General features: G+C 47.8%; 1 long non-coding RNA gene across 1 annotated transcript; it reads right to left on the bottom strand.

The window, feature by feature from the left end:
• Positions 1-2,393: 2,393 nt before the first annotated feature.
• On the bottom strand, positions 2,394-13,194 carry LOC138520666 (uncharacterized). The gene is made up of 3 exons (XR_011282848.1): positions 13,048-13,194; positions 12,891-12,951; positions 2,394-2,851 (listed from the first exon to the last, which is right to left on the bottom strand). It is a non-coding gene; the product is annotated as an uncharacterized lncRNA (long non-coding RNA).
• Between the last annotated feature and the right edge of the window lie 1,006 nt (positions 13,195-14,200).

Here is a 14,200-nt window from a genome sequence, read left to right as displayed (position 1 = left end):
GGTCAGTTGCATTGCCTACGCGGATGATGTGGTCCTGTTGGATTATACTCCAGCAGGGCTAGAGCGCTGCTTGAATGGGCTTGGGAATTACCTACAAAAAAAAGTTTATGGTAAATCTAGTGAAGTCCCTGATAGTGACATGTACTAAGAGGAGGAAACAAATTAGCTACACATGGAGAATCAATGGGTCATTGATAAGGAAAGTGGAATGTCTGCAATATTTAGGATTCCTTGTGTGCTTTAATAGGAAAAGTAGAACTGAGGAAGGGAAGATGGAAGAAAGGGTAGGGCCTGCCTGTCACTGGCCAAGAGAGTGAGGGGTACGTTATGTGAATTCTCTTTACTCCCACTCATATAATTCTACCGGGCTAAGTTATCTGCAGTGGTATTATATGGTTTTGAGTTAACTACTGGTAGGTGTAGGAAGTTCTACAATGTTATGGAAGGGAGGATCCTGAAGAGGGTTTGAGGCTGCTGAAAATTCAGTGTCTGTGAGCGCAATTAGACTGGAGTTGGGTTTGGTCTTGTGGGCTCAACTCATGAAGCGCAGCCTTACCGTGTTCTTTAAGATGAAAAAAGCAGAACAACCACAGATAGACTACTTTCTGAACCTTACAACGGAGAAGGGTCTGAATCCCTTCCTCTCTAAAAGTTTATGGCCGAGTTGGAGTTACAGGGTCCGGTCTCCGATGACATTCTAAAGGCTAAGATAATAAAATGGGACAATATAGCAGATATCAGTAACATAAATCGATCGAAAAGATATAGGGGTTATGAAGCAGTGCTTCTACCTACAAAGGAACCCAGCCTATATTTAAAGAAATTCCCGTTGGCTAAACTCAGATTATGGTACCTAAAAGTTCAGAACACATGCCTTTGAATGACAATTTCACCTGTCTACTATTACCAGAGGGGGAGGGGGGCTATTCCTCTTCATTCCCCCCTCTAGTCGATATATTCGATCACATAATTGTTATTTATCCTCCCCCGCATCTAATGTACCTATGCATCCTACCTCAGTCACCACACTCAACTCAGTGCTTTATCTCAAATATGGGAGGTATTGTGGAAGACACTCCTAAAGGGCCAATAGTGTCTCTAATCATGTTATATTCTTCTAACCTATTGTACATGTATGCTTTTGTCTCTCCAAAATGCAGCATACTTTGCCCTCTTCTTTATGTTGTGTATATTTTTGTATATTTATGAATCCCCAGAAAGTAACATTCTTTACTTTCATCCTGTTCCAACCCCCGTCATCCAATTAAACGATAGTTTACATGCACAGCGAGTGCTCCTGCCACTATGAAAATCAGGAAATATCGTTAAACAACATTTATATAATTTTTCCTTAGGGGACCCACCAGCTCATTCATTCATTTTTTTCCTGCTCTCTTTTCCTCTTTTTATTTCCTGTAGGTAGGTTATTAAAAATACATTTGTGAACCCACATTCTCTCTTTTCTCCACCCTCAACATTTCCTTTGTCCCTGTCCCTTTTGCCAGCTGCTTGGAGTTCATTTCCTGACCATCACCTCGCTTAACTTCTGTTAGAACATCTTTCATTAGGTTCTCTTTTTTTCTCCATATCGAGTTCACAAACCTTTCATCAGTCCATTATTGCTTTTTTTTTTGGCTGCGTTGCAGCAAGTTCAGGGACCCTTTAGTTTGTCTAAGGGCCATGCTTTATAACGCATTGTCTTAAAATAGTCAGTCGATAGGGGACATTGTCATAATTGGGGACATAAGGATGGAGGAGTCCATAAAGAGGATTGTTTCTTCTCATTTCCTTCAATTCAAGAGCAATGAATATCTGCCTGGGTCCCCTAAGCCCTTTTTTATGACATGTTTAGGGCCTTTCACCTTACTCGTAGGCTCGTCTGCAGAGGTCACTTGAAGTGCTGGTGTTCTCTGTCCATCTGAAAACTGGGTTTGTTTCTTGAAAAATAAATGCATTTTATTATCAGCACTTCATTCCTAAATTCTAAACATTACTACTTCAATGCTTCTATTTTTTTTTAGAGTACTCCTACCTCCTAAAATGTTTGCTACTAAATTTCCTCTTCTTTAATTTAATGAAATGGTTGCTTCTCCTCCCTCTTGTGCATACCTGTGTTTATCTATGCTTGTACCTGGGCGTGTCTGTAACTTAGCACCAAAAAGCACACACGTGTTGTTTTACCCTCACTTGCCCCATCCCTTTCATTGGTTCACACCCCCTTTTGCCCTTTTTGGTGCTGTGCTGAGCTCAAACATCTCCAAACTCTTCTCTTAATTGAAAAAGGAAACCTTTCTCCTCTATTCTTTTCTAATTTATTGTAAACTGGTTCACTTTTAACACTCCTGGGGTTAAATTGTCCCCTTCTTTATAATCAAATTAATAAAAAACAAAACATACAAGACAAAACCAACAATGGCACAAAAAACAGTCTTCTTCAACTGCTCTTGTTCTTTCTTGTTGGCGCATCCATGGATAAAATGTCATTCATTTCCTGCAGAAACCAAATGGAGGCAAAAGTCATACTAAGCTAACAAAGAGAACTCTGCTTCCCGAAAATAGGCCCTTCTTCCTTCTTCTGCACGGAGGGTGCTGGCGTTGTCGCGTGTGTATTTCCTTGACGTGATGGTGCTGGTGTGATCTGTTTGTATCCATGGCCAGGTAGAACACAATCTCATCTTTTTTAAAGTAGAAGCAATGGTGCACTTTGCTTTATCTTTTTTGTGTAGATTTGTTGGCAAGCCTGCTTTCAACGCTCTTTGTTTTGCTTAAAATCTTCTCTGTACTCTTCTTTTTGTAGTCCTTCACCTGATGTCGCCAGACTGTGGTCTCTTCTTTCTTTACTGTGTTTATTCTGGTGAAATACAATGAATACTTAGTGTTGCCCTTCCTACTCTAATATGCCTACCCAAGACGCTGAAAAGAAGCGTGTGTGCTATTTAAGTGCATACAATGTTTGCCTATGACTTCATTTTTATTACCTATTATTTTGTCGTTCCTTTACTGAAACATAACATATATCAACCATACTTTCAATACTTTTCATTGGCATAATGATAAAAGGGTTACTCCACCTTTTTACATCCAGGAGTCTTCTCTACCTTCTTTACTAGATATGGCCATACTTACACATATGCTATACTTTATCTACACCTACTACATGCTACTTAGGATAAATGCCATCAGTTTGAAACCACTGTATCCCTCACTATCTTTCACTTGTACTCACCTGGGTCCTCTTTCCTCTAATAATCAATGAGGAGTTCCACACACTTCTTGTGTCCACAGGTTCCTACCTTTTCGCTCTTTATTCATCTCCCTCTTTCATCCACTAGTACTTATCTTTTCTCATAATGTTCCTTCCAATTGGATCACTATACTACACTAGGGTTGTATACAAATTCCTAATGTGCTTCAAAAATGCCACTTTGTTTCTTTTAAGATAAATCACATTTTTTACATAAGCACATATTTCTCCAGCAAGGGGTCTGACATGGATTCACATTCTCATGAATATTCCCCGTCATCAGGCTGGGAAACCTCTATAAAAGAAAAAGCAGTTTCACATTCACTTAAAAACTGCATTTCTCCTCTAAACCAACCATGCCCTCTGGGTCATACTGCCCCCAGCCAACGACAGTCCTCTCCCTAAGCCCCTCCTCTGGCAGTCATCTTCAAATGTGTACTGCTCGCTTCAGTGGTGCGAGTCCTTGAGTTTGCTCTCTGGTTTTTGACAGAAAAATATCTATTTTTGTTTCAAAGAAGCCTGTGTGCTCTTTTCTTCATCTGAACAAAGCAATGTAAGTGCACACCTCTCTGTAACCTAAAACAAGTAATAAAAAACCAGAACAATCTTAGGAGGTGTTCAGGTGCTGGGGATGAACTGTGGTCCTGGCACAAGGCCACCACACAATACAAAAGAAAAGAATATCCAAAATTAGGATCCTCCTGTCCCCTGCACACTTTTCAGTACTGTACACAACAGTCAACATTTCATATCAATGTATACACAATTCAGTCCATCCAATAGTCAATAAAGAGCGCAAAAGATTATTTTTTTTTAAACTTTGGTTTTATTAACATTTTCTTAATATAACAGACAGGCTCAATGCAAAATCAAAGGTTATACAGTCGACTGGCCCTAAGACCCCAACCCTTCCTCTCCCCTTCCCCCCACCCCAATACAGTCCCCCCCCCTAATAACATAACCAAACATGAACTATGATTTTAGGAGTCTCCATGAAACCTTTTTGTGTCCGGAGCTTAGGAATGTATGTGATTGTTGACTTCTTCAGTGGCTGTATTGCGTCCACCATCCCCCGGGCCATGGGCGCCCGGCTTACTTTTAGTACATCCCTGACCCCGTCCCCACCCGCCCCGCCTGGGCCCTAACTTGGTGTCAATGAACGTCCCAACCCCAGGTCTGCTGCACCCCATACCAATTCGCTTGAAATGAGCCTGAGTCATTATTCATCATTGCCGTTAGTTTGTCCATTAGGAACATGTTCTTTACCTTTTTCAGCCAGTCCTCCTTTGACGGGGTCTCCGGGCTCTTCCATTTCTGCGCCACGGCCATCCTGCCCGCCCTCAACATTGTTTCCCACATTCTAGGATACCTGTGTATTTCCGTATCCTCCGGGGGAAGACCCAACAACATCGTCAGTAGGTTCTGGGGGGAGTAGTTCCTCAGAGACTTCAGCAATCCAACCCCTTACCTTCTCCAAAAACACCTGTACTTTTGGGCAGTGCCACCAAATGTGGCCCCTTGTTTCCACCTGGTCACAGCCCCTTGGACACTCGGGGGACACCCCCGGGAACATCTTCGACAATTTCACTGGGTCCCTATGCCACCCCTGTAAAATCTTAAAATTGTGTTCCATATCCGCTGTGAATAAGTTCCCATGTAATGCTATTTTAAATATCCTTGACCAGGCATCCTCCGAGATGACCTCCCCTGCTAGATCATTCCAGAATGAGCGAAAACCCCTCCTTTCCACTAGGTTGATAGTGTTCAGGATTTTGTACATCCCGGACACCGCCCCCTTCCTTGAAGTCGCTGTGTCAAGTAATTTCTCAAAGGGGGTCAGCTGTCTCTTCAAATTTTGGCCCATAACTGGTCACAGAGGATACCCTTCAGGCGAAGGTATTCGAATATGGAGAGCGACCCCTGCCCGAGAGCGTCTCTCAATTCCTCATATGTTAGGAATTCCCCTTCTCTGAACATCTGCCCGCCCACTCCATTCCAGAGTCTGACCAGGCCTGGGCGTTCCATAACCCCCTACTACCCAGTTTGAGGGGGTGTCCCCAGAGTGAGGACATCAGGGACGGCCATGACTTTAGGTATGCTGTCTGGGGGCCCTCCTTCCAGATTGCCCAGAGAACTCCCAGTGTTGGGTGGGATTTAAGTCTGTTCGGGATGAACTTGCGTGTGGCCCACAGGAGGTCTCGAACTTTAAGAGGGTGGGCGTCCATGTCTTCTAAGTAGGACCAATAGGTTCCCATCCCCTCTTTCATGTGTTCCAGGAGGACACACAGCTGGGCGGCGTGGAAATAAAGTTGAAAATCCGGCAACCCAAATCCTCCCTCCTCCCTCGGTAAGGTCAGGACGGCCCTCGGTGTCCTCCCCTGCCATATGAACTCTCGCACTGCGTTCTGTAGTGCCCTAAAGGTTTGGTCGGGGACGCTGGTTGGGAGAGCAGTGAAGAGGTACAGTAGACGCGGTAGTATATTCATCTTTACCGCCGTCATGCGGCCATACCAGGACAGAATCATTGTGCCCCATCTCCTCACGTCTGAGGTAATCCCTGCCATTACAGGGTCATAATTGGTAGGGGCAAGTTTCGATAGATCCCTGGTGACGACACCGCCCAGGTATCGGATAGAGATCTTCCACACTGCTATCCCGTTGAGCCTGTCCAGGGGGTCCAACCCCGAGTCCCATATTCTCATGGGGAGTAGTACTGACTTTGTTGCGTTGATCTTAACCCCGATAAACGCCCAAATGTAGACACCAGGGACAGGAGGGGGGGGTGAGGAGCTAGGCTCCACCAGGTAAGCCAGGATGTCATCAGCGAACAGGGAAAGCTTGAATTCTACTTCACCTCTCCTAACCCCCTTGATGTCCGGGTGTGCTCTCACTGCTATGGCTAGGGGCTCCATCGTGAGGACATAAATCGGGGGAGAAAGTGGGCATCCCTGCCTTGTCCCCCGTGAAAGGGGGAATGGTTCCGATAGCTTACCAGTCACTTGTACCCTTGCAGTTGGGGCTCTGTATAGTGCGGACACCCATTCTCTTGTGTACCCCAAAGCCCATTTTTTGGAGGAGGAGTTCCATGTATCTCCATTCGACCCTGTCGAATGCTTTCTCCGAGTCCAAGGAGAGTACACTCGCATCGAGGTCTGATCCCTGGGCGTAGTGGAACAAATCTATGGTTTTGCGGATGTTGCCAGAGCCCTGTCTACCCCTTATGAATCCCACCTGGTCCCCATGAACCAGCTTCGGCATTATCTCTTCCATCCGCCTCCCCACCACCTTAGCCAGAATCTTTATGTCAATGTTTAACAGGGATATTGGGCGGTAGGAGGAGCATTCCGTAGGGTCCTTGCGCAGCACTACTATTATGGCCCCCATCATGGATTCTGGGAGGGTTCCCCCCTCTAGCACGGCATTAAACACCCTCACTAAGTGTGGGGCTAGGGTAGAGTGGAACCTTTTATAGAAGTACACTGTGAAGCCGTTCTCGCCAGGGGAAGTGCCCACCTTCATCCCGCTAATCACGTGTTCCACCTCGTCCTCGGTCACCGGACCCTCCAACCTCTCCGCCATCTCCCTTGTCAGGGCCAGGATTTGTATGGAGTTCAAGAATCCTTCAATCTCGGCCTCGCCCCCGTCATATTCTGATGAGTATAGTTTCTCATATCATCGGCGGAAGGCCTCTCCTATGTGGGGCGTATCGGGACCTATCGAGCCCCGCTCATTCTTCACTGCTTTCACCATTCTGCTTCTCTGTACCTCCCTCAGTTTCCAGGCTAGAATCCTATCCACCCTGTCCCGCTTTTCACAGTACTTTTGCTTAACCGCTGAAGACTCCTCTCTGTTTTGTGTAGGAGGAGGTCTTTTAACTGGAGCCTATAGTCTTTGAGGGTGGCTACCTGCTCGCGGTCCAGGGGTTGATCTGGAGTGCCCCCGGTTGGAGTTGGGCTATTTTTTCTCTCAGAGACCTCTCCTGGGCTTCCCTTTCTCTTTTGTTCTGGGCTCCCTTTTTGATGAGGACTCCCCGTAAGGTTGCCTTAAAGGCGTCCCACAAGGTGTGTGTGCCTACCGCCCCATTATCGTTGAATTCAAAGAATTCCATTATGGCGTCTAGCACCTCCTGTGCGTGGACCTCGTCTTTCAGCAAGGAGTCGTTACATTTCCATCGTCCTCTGCGGTCACTTTGCCATCCCCTTGTTATGGTGACTCGGACCAGGTCGTGGTCTGACCAGGGGAACGGGTCGACCCTGTGGCCGGTGACATATGGGCACAGGGACTCATCCATTAGGATGTAGTCTATTCTGGAATATGTGTGGATAGCGGAGTAGTATGTGAAGGAGGGAATCGCCCGTCCTGGGGGTCGGATTGTGTCCACGAGGCCTAGTTCCGTGTTAACCTTCTGGATGTTTCGTGCCATGGTTTCATCTGCTGCCCTGGAGATTTGGGGACCTACGCGTTTCCTGTCAGAGGTTGGGTCCAGGACCATGTTGAAGTCCCCCCTCCACAACCACCGTGCCTTGAACAAATAGCTTTAGCCAATCCATCACCTCCTCCCAGAATTGAGTTTGGCCTTCGTTTGGGCCGTATACTACAGCAAGAGTGAGCGGGGCGCCCTGTAGGGAGCCCCTTCCCAGCAAGTAGCGGCCCTCAGGGTCCTTCAGTATGGCCTCTTTGTCAAAGCCTACATTTTTTGCTACTAAAATAGCCACCCCTCTTTTCATAGCCTTGTGGGAAGCGCAAGAAACCTCTCCGATTCCTCCCCCCCCCCCGCATTTTGGGCTCCTTCCCCTGTGCCCAGTGTGTCTCTTGCAAGAAAAGAAGGTCAAGTTTCGCCCTTCTAAATTCCCTACAGACCAGGGACCTCTTTGTGGGGGTGTTCAGGCCCTGTACGTTGAGGGAACCCACTCCCAGGGCCGGAAGACTTTCAGCCATAATCTAGGTTTCCTTCTCTCTCGGTCAACATCATTTATTTATTTGCATTTGTTGAGCGCACAGCAGACCGAAGGCATTGTGGCGCTTGTTACAGAGTTGCTTATACTTTTACATACATACAGTTCATGTCCGTTGGTGTCACATAGGACGATAATCTTATTTAGATACATCATGCATTGAACAGCAGGAGGATCAGGTGTCCAAGGTTAGTTGAAGAAGGTGGTTTTGAGTTTTTTGCAGAAGGAGAAGAGAGATGTTTCGGCTCTGAGGTCAGTGGGCAGGGAGTTGCAAAGCTTCGGAGCGAGGAAGGGGAATCCTATGCCTCCTGCTTTAGATCTGTTGATGCGCGGTGTAGTTAGTTGATTAGTGTATTGTGCTCTTATCGGTCTAGTGGATTGAGTTTTACATAATGTGTCGGATAGGTAAGACGGTACTGCGAGATTTATGTGGGGTGGTGAGAATTTTGAAGGCGATACAGTGCTTGACTGGGAGCCAGTGGGCTGTCTTCCTAGCTTGTGTGATGTGATCTATTTTCGGTATGCTGAGGGCAGCTCTAAGAGCGTTGTTTTGAGTTGTTTGGAGCCTGGATACGCTTTTCTTTTAGAGGTGCCGGCTAGGAGCGCATTACAGTAGTCTAGCTTGGCTCCTATGGTTGCTCTGGCGATAGAGAGACAGTTACCCTTGGTTAGGAATGGTTTAATTGCATTGATGAGTTTAGTACTCAGTGCAGAGGCCGAGACTATGGTGCTGACTTGTTTGTCCATAGATAATGTAGCGTCTATGTGAACCCCCAGTGTTTTTACTGAAGGTAGAACTTGGATGATACAGTTATCTATGTTGAAGTTGAGGTATAGCGGGTTGAGGTTGGAGAGTGTGGATTTCTGTCCTAGAATGAGTATTTCGTCTTGTCCCCATTCAAGCAGAGGCCGTTAGTAGCCATCCATGCTTGTATGGTGGAATAGATTTGTTGTAAGGTAGTGGCATCTTGATGATAATTCCCCGTCAGGGGAAGGAGAACCTGCGTGTTGTCAGCGTAGTTTGTGTAGGTGATCCCTAGTGCGTCTAGTTTATCAAAGAGAGGTTTGGTAAAAAGATTATAGAGCGTGGGGGCAGTGCATGAGCCTTGAGGGACACCACAGTGGATGATGGAGGGTGCTGCATGAGCTGTGTTAGAGAACACTTTCATAGCTCTGCCCTCTAGGAAAGAGGTTACCCATGATGCTGCGTCCTTAGAGAAGTGTGCGGCCTGCGTCAGGTGACTGGTAAGTGTGGTGTGATCTACCAGATCAAACGCAGCTGAAAGGTCAAGGAGAAGGAGGAGAGCAGGCTTGCCTTTGTCCAGGATGTTAGTGATTTCGTTTTTTAGGTCTAGAAGTGCGGTTTCAGTTCCGTGTCCCTTGCAGAACCTGGATTGTCTTTTTCCTAGGATCACGTTCGATTCAATGTAAAGTTGAATCTGTTTGTGGGTGGCTTTGTCAAGTATTTTCAGGAGGAAAGGAACTGTAGTATCGATCTCATCAGGGCAAGTGGGTGGTACTATTAGTTCTTTAAATATACTGAAGAGTTCTTTAGAGTGGGAGTTAGCAGCAGAGATACGGTGGTTGTAGGCTTCAGATTTAACAAGGAAGATGGCGTCTTTATATTTCTTGGCTATGGATTTGAATCACATTGTCCTTTCCTACATGCTCCCTTAATCCTACGTTATGCTACCCCCACAGGGTGGGCCTTAAACATTCCCCCAACTGCCCCCGTCCCCAACCCCTGAATGAGCAACCCCAACTTTCATGTCCCCCACTCCTCCCCCCTCCCCAGCGTCCAGCCAGTTGGTTCCGCCATCGCTGGCATTTGGCTGGACCACCAGCCTGCCCTCCTCCGCCAGTCCTCGATCTATGTAGTGCTCATCACTTTGAGCCCCCCTCTCCCCCTGCAGCGTCGTCTCCTCTATGGCCCCCTTATACTTGCTGTTCAAGGGGACGCTGCTTGTGGCAGAACCTCTGAGTCTTCAATTCCCATTCCTTTACTGGTCGGGTCGCCTCCATCCTCAGCCTTCAGAGTCGTTCCGCTCTCCATCCTTTGTCAGTGACGGAGTATTCATTTTTCTAAATATTCTTGCACCAGTTTTCCTTCTCCCGTCTCCCGACAGGCCAGGACCACTTAATCTGCCCACCCCCGGCCCTGTTGGACCCCTCCAGGGGATCGGTTCCGTTACATAGTCCTGGATGGCTCCCCTTATGTCCTCCTCCGTGATCAGTGTTGTCCGTTGACCCATATATTCGAAGGCCAGAGAGAAAGGAAAGCCCCATCTGTAGCGCACTCCCTTCTCCTTGAGCAGCTGCGTTAGGGGGAGGGCACATTCTGCGTTTGGCCAGTGTATAGGCGGAGAGATCCTGGTAGATTGAGATCTGGGCCATGTTTTAAGTGATCTCCCGCGCTTTCCTGGCCTCCTCCAGCACTTTTGTTTTTTCCGTATAGTAAATGGAACTGGACCAAAATCGACCAGGGTCCACCTGCTCTTCCCCCCGCCCTGTGCACCCTGTCAAATGTGAGTTCCGTTGTCATCTCTTCTGCAATCAGGAGGGTGATGATGTCTCTCACCACTCGGGTAATGTCTCTCTCCGTTTCCCCTTCCGATTCGGGGACACCGAAAAATCTGAGGTTGTTCCTCCTTTCCCTATTTTCGAAATCGTCCATCTGCCTGGCCCATTCGTCTTCCCCTCTTCTCAAGGGCTGCTAGCCTGATGCTTATTTGTACCTCTTAGGTCGCTGATGTCGATTGGTTGGTTTCCACTTGTAGCAACCTGTCCTCGACCTTATCCAGCCTTTGGTCCATTTTTTCGAATTTCTGGGCGATGTTGGAACGCATGTCCCTGATTTCTTGCAGGATTGAGGCAAGGTCCCTTTCCATTGCCGCTATGGAAGGTGCTGAGACCTCCGACTGGGCCATTTCTCGGTTGAGGCTCGAACCATTGTTGCTACTTCCTGCCTCCTGATAGCGATACCCTTGCAGGCTCTTCTGCCAGTTCATCTGGTCGCCCCGTGGGCCCCGCCACCGAGTATTCTGCAGCCCGGTGGGGTCGAGGGATCCTCTCCCAGACCGGCCAGTGTTTTCCTTCCTGGGATACCCAGAGGGGGGTCGGAGGAGGGGCGTGCCGGACCAAGGCCACCCCCCCCTCTTGTCTTCATTTGTCTTTGCTGCTGCTGGGGGTTCGCTTCTGGGCGGGCACATGCCCCACCTACATTGGGCGGGGGCCTCACACCCAGTCCAGCTTCCCCGTGGCTGTCGGGGTCTTCTTTTGCCCTCCTGGGGGAGGCTGGTTTGGTCGGCAGAGTCCGCTTGGCCGGGCCCTTGGGGTCTCTCCCCCAGGGTGGAGGGACAAGGCGCCGAGCCCCTCGCCCCCCACCTGATGTCACTTGTCCACACAACTGTTTTTTGGGGGCGGGCACATGCCCTGCGTGAATATCCAGTTGCCACCACCCACCTGCTCTCCAAACTGCAGGTCTCCGCACCTTCGCCTCTCCCCTCAGGACTTGCCGCCCCTGAGGTCTGACGGATCCCGCGGGGGGAGGCGGGCTATACTTCTATCCTCCGTGTAGATCTGGGGAGGGCCCGTCTGCTCCACGGCCGCCTCCCGGTGGTCTATGAGTCCTCTGTAGGGGACGCTCGGGTGTTGGGCCAGAGCGATGTGGGAGAGGGATGAGCCTCCTCTCGGGACGGCCGAGGAGCTTCACGGGGGGTCTCCTCGCCTCGGCCCGTAGTGTCGCCGTCTTCATGTGACCAACGAGGGTCGGCTGGCTTCGGGCTCTCTTTATTTATTTTTATTTCTTTATTTTCCCCACCCAGGGTCCGGTGCCAGGGCTGCGCGTCCTCACCTCCTGTGAGCCCGTGGGGGGGGGGGGGCGCCGCCTCGCTCCAGGGCCGCGCACCCACTTCCTGGAGGCTCGGTGTCCTCGCTCTGCGTATGCCGCCTGTGAGTGCAGGATGCTGGTCGGGGAGGGGAGAGCGGCCTCCCGGTGTGGTCTCTCTATTCCGGCGGGCCGCGGCTCCTCCTGCGGGTCTGCGGCCCTTTCAATCCCCAGCCGCTTTTCCCCTTGAGGCCGTGGGACCGTTCTCCGTCTCTCGGGGGACCCCGGCACCGCTCTTTCTGGCGCGGGAAGCCCTGGGGAATCACCAACCGCTTAGGCTCCTCTAATCCACCTGGGGGAGGTTGCGGGGGGGCTCAATCCCTTGATACGACCTGGCTTCGGCGGGAGCTTGACACTCAGGCCTGTGCGCCCTCTGGTGGCCTCCGCAAAAGATTATTTATGAACAATAATTATCACAGATATTGTGTTCAGGTCTGCTTTTGGCTGACGTGTTTCGAGGTAATGACCCCTTTTTCTTGAGCCTAACGGACTGCAAAAAAACATATCACATGGAACCAAATCAGTACACTCAGACTTGTAAAATCTCCCTATTAACTACACAACTAAGATACTCATTTCCTAACAAGGATTCTATCGCTTCAGCATTCCACATTTGAATTTCTCATTACACATATTATACTAATCTGATACAAGAGCCAGCTGGATGTGATCCCATTATATTTGTAATGATCAAATAGAAAACCCAGGTGCCTATGTAACTCTAGTTCAGCTACTACCTGTGAAAAGCTCTCATGCAAGCCCAGACACCCAGTGTCGATAAAGTAAACGAGCCAATATTACTCACCGATATCCTTCTCACGGAGTACACTAGATTCACTAGTGAGGTTATGCAAAAATGTCAGCTCCTAAAATAGCAGGAGAATCAATCAGTGAAAGACTAAAGCCAATCAAGCCTTCCATCGGTCCCATCAACATTTATTGCGTATTCAATGGGTACTAACCTTTCTATGGAGATGACAGTATGACAACTCGTTCTTCTAATGGACTCAAGGTACATGCAGATCGTACAATCTACTCATGTAGGAATATAATGCAGTGGAAAGTCACCACCTATGGGCAAAAAGAACGCCTCATGAGTGGTTCTGAAATCAAAACATCACATATATATTTGCAAATAAGTTTAAAATGTCATTACAGCTCAATTTGTGCACTAAGGTAATAAACAAGCACCTACTCACCTCCTCTAGGGGCCTTGCTGCATCTAAGAATAACGCCTGTCTATTCTGTACGGTTGACAACCAACTGTACAGCAGATGTCGTTTCCTTGAGTCGTGCAACGCTCCATCTACGGGTCTTGATTTCACGCGGGTTACTGTTAAAGATAAAGGTGAAGGCAATGTGAACATCGCGCCCTATCTCCGTATGCCGATGTGGATTCATAATCAATCACAGAGAAAATGCTTTCTGAAGGTACTATTGCTTACCTTGTCGGACGAGTCACTGCTGCATCAACGTGTTCTCTGAATAATGGCATCTGTCTCCAAGGCTACAGCATATGCTGTGTGCTTGGGTCGACAGCCATCTTGGTTAAACTTGTAGACTTCAGTCACCCGTGACATCGACAAGGGACTGAAGACGTCTGCTATTCTAACCTTGCAACCATATTGGAAAGGAGTCCAGTATGTTGATATACATCCTATCAATACTCAGCCCTACTATTACCGATCTCCGTACCAATTTAGTTGTATTTGTATGTTAACCAAAACCCCAACAATCAAGTGGGTATAGCTGAAACCAACCATACAGGTTATAAAATGTACTTTTACACAATCGGGTCAGCATCTAAGTGGCTCATATATAATCAGAGATAAAAACCTCCCATTAATTCAATAATGTTTGTTCGGTAGAGGACATAGGTTCTTTACCTTGGGTTTAACATATCTAATGGTTTATAGTGAAAAGACCGAAAAAAAAATATCGAAAAAAAAGGTCAAACCAAAAAATCTCGGGGGGGGGGGGAAAAAAAAAAAAAAAAAAAAAAAAAAAAAAAAAAAAAAAAAAAAAAAAAAAAAAATCGAATTTTTTTTTTCCAATACTTTTTTTTCAAAATGGGGGGGTTCCCCCTCATCCCCCCTTTTTTCATTTTTTTATTTT

The sequence above is a fragment of the Ambystoma mexicanum genome, chromosome 13, assembly GCF_040938575.1.
Source record: "Ambystoma mexicanum isolate Mex_15411 chromosome 13, UKY_AmexF1_1, whole genome shotgun sequence".
Lineage (NCBI taxonomy): Eukaryota > Metazoa > Chordata > Amphibia > Caudata > Ambystomatidae > Ambystoma > Ambystoma mexicanum.
This window is presented reverse-complemented; position numbering and strand designations above follow the sequence as displayed.